Genomic DNA, 3,311 nt, shown 5'->3' with positions numbered 1-3,311 from the left:
TAGTCAATGATGTCCCAGAACTGAAAATTACTAACATTCTTACAAATATCTTTCTTTGTGTTCATCGGAGCAAAGTAATTTATACAGGCATGAAATTACATGAGGGTGAGTAAATGATGACAGAATTTTCATTTTTGGATGAACTATCCCTTTAAGGACTCCCAAAAATAAAAAATGTCAGAAAATGCGGAACTGAAACGAAATACTTAACATCCACGCATTTCAAGCACAACCATGAACCTGGAGGTCCGATATTATATATATATATATACACACAGTTTTTGCCATACTACTATTTGCCAAATTTTGTTTGGCCAGTTGCTCAGCAGCATTTTCAGTCTGATAGTCCTCAAAATACCAGGCAACACGAAGAAAATTCATGGTTTTAAAAGAAATGCAATGAACCTCAGGTGCTGTGAGAACCTCGGTTTGTTTTTTTCTTTCTGCAGATGATAATGTCTGAGTGGTGTTACCTGCACAAGTGTGTAACCTGTGTCTGTCGAAACTAACAAGCTGTAAGTGGCAGTGAAACCACAATCACCTGCCAAAAAACACCACTTCTGACATTCACCTCTCCATAATGACTCCACTGACGTTAGCCTGTAACCTTCGCCTAAAAGGATTCAATACAAGTTAAGCTGTGTCGACACATTCTGTGTTTAGGCCTACCTGACTAAAATAATTTTAAGTTTATAAGTTTGACAACGCGCATTTTAGTGCTGAATCGCATCCGGATACTTTCGGTACGGTATACACGTTTTGCGGAATATAAAATAAATGCGTCGGTTATTTTATCTGCTCAACACTTGCCATGCGCGCTGCGGCGGACTTTAAACCGCGTCGTTTGTTTGGCCTCTCATAGTTCAACAGACACTCAGCGTTTAACACAAACTGAGGTGCTCTGTAAAGAACATCGGAGACTCACCTGCTTATCTTTCTGTTTGTTTTACAACAACTTGTAAAACTTGCGCTCTCATCCATCCCATAACTGTCTACAGCAGTGGTTCTCAAATGTTTCCGTTGTGTGGCCCCCTTTGTGTAGAGTGCATCGCTTTGCGGGTCCCCTTCTAAAAACTAATTATCTTAAACTTATCATTTTAATTACACCAAAAACTAATTCTGTTATACAATCCTGGGACATCAATACTTTTGGTTGGTTGTCTTATTTTTCTGATGTTTGGTTATATAAAATGTATGATAAATGTCTATATTTCATATAATGCCACAAAATCTGTGGACCCCCTGGATCCATCTTGGGGCCTCCCAGGGGTCCACGGCCCCCAGTTTGAGAACCACTGGTCTACAGCACTCGTTCAGAGAGAAGCTGACATTATCACGAAACTGCGCAGGTGCGTGAATGCATACACATAATCACAGTCGTTGCGTTTTTAAACGAGTCAGTACGTAAAGGATGGTTTGGCCACGCACAAAAAAAACTGAAATACAAAAAATAATCTGCGACTTCTGCATTGGCCGATATGAAACTACAAGACCAGTGTAATAATGACAATACTCTATTCGTGGCGCTATGTAACTGCTTTATTATTCTCTATGTAATTGCAACACCACCAAGTGTTAGGAAATTTTCGACAACCTCAGATATGATATTTAAAATAAAGTGTTTCAAATAAAATACGACTTGTAGGCTACCTGAAAAATAAACTAAAGCTGAAAAAGAAGCACTTTAATTTGTTCAAAACACATCCTTACATTCAACTATGATGGACAAGATCACTATAGGAATTGTGGCAGCCACTGTGCATGAAATATTTTTAAGACACATTTGTTGTTTCTTTTCAACCCAAATAGTGCATAAAATACAAGATTATAGGTTACTAAAATTTTAAATTATTAGAAAAATTTAAACTAAAAAAACGTTTTAATGTTGCTTCAGAAATAAACTGGAGTAAGTTTAAGGCACTAAAATTATAACAATAAAACTAAAATAAAAAACAATTAATCTTATACCGCTAAATAAAAAATAAACATAAATAATAAACTGACAAACGCATATTACAAAATTGCTAAAAAATAACTAAAATGAACAAAAAATAAAAATAAAAGCCAGTTTAAAATATAATAAAAATAACACTGGAAATAAAATACACAGTTTAAAAAGTATAGCCACAAGGCTTACACACATGTGATTTTAGTCCAAATGTTAAAAAGATTATTTAAACAACTTTACAGAATAACATACCTTTTAAAACCATTTTAACAAAAATACAAGCACATATCTGCTTTTAAATGCTCTACAATACCTCCATTGATTTTAATTGTAAATGCTCTTATGTAAACATCTTTATTTGTTTGTTTAACGTCAGGATATTTCAAAATAATCAGTTAACATGTTAACTGTTAAGAACTATATTTTAAAAACATTCCTTTAAAGTACAAACCCTGCGGCGCTATTTAAAAAAAAACTTTTGTTTTCTGCCTCCGAGAGGCAGGCGCATCACACCGCGTGACAGATTGGACAGCGACGGTCCAAAATAACAGTTTCTCTTGCCTAATCATTTCCTCTTAGCTCACCATAGCCAGAGAATTTAAATGTATATTATGAACAACACAATTATCATGAGACAGTCATCGCATATGCGAATATAATTACGCGAACGTTGGGACATTCACGTCAGTTGAATCATGCTGGATTCTCATTAGCTCTAGAGAGTTGTGACAAAGAGTGTAATTATTGCGTGTCAGCGATCATAGATTCATTCTCCTTATGATGAAAACTACAAGCCCACTAACCTGAGAAAGCAGGCTCTGTATTAATCCCTGGTCATCTAGCTTTTTTAGGCATACTCGCAACATGAAGACACTTTAAAATGATGCTGCTTCACACATAATGCATTTTCCTATCCCAATGTTTTTCTGTTTGCTAAAACAGAGCGAGCCCACTTTCTCTAAGCATCTGTTACCTTAATCTCTCATGTTACGGTATAAATAAAAGGACAACTAAATTGTCTGGCCTGGCTTAATAGCTTTGTCTCATTTCTTAAAGCCGTTAGTTGATGTCATGAGATGAAGAGCAGAGCAGAATAAATGCGTTCATGGCAATAAAGCGATGGCATGACACCTCTTTTAAATGATCAGATTAAGTGTTCACAGTTGTGCTAACGGAAGAGGAGAGTGTCTCCGTAGCAACGCAGCGCAGCGGGGGGCAGGTGTGAACTACAGGTTTCTGATAACTCTTCTGTTGCTACGGTAACATCAGGTGATTCTATAATTATTCTTGGTGTAGCGATGGTTTCCGAAGCCACGCCCTTTCTGTGGGTTGTTGACCACACCTGACATCCCTCTTCAATGTC

The sequence above is a fragment of the Triplophysa rosa genome, linkage group LG24 (assembly GCF_024868665.1).
Source record: "Triplophysa rosa linkage group LG24, Trosa_1v2, whole genome shotgun sequence".
NCBI classification, from domain to species: Eukaryota; Metazoa; Chordata; class Actinopteri; order Cypriniformes; family Nemacheilidae; genus Triplophysa; species Triplophysa rosa.
Note: the sequence above shows the minus strand (reverse complement) of the source record.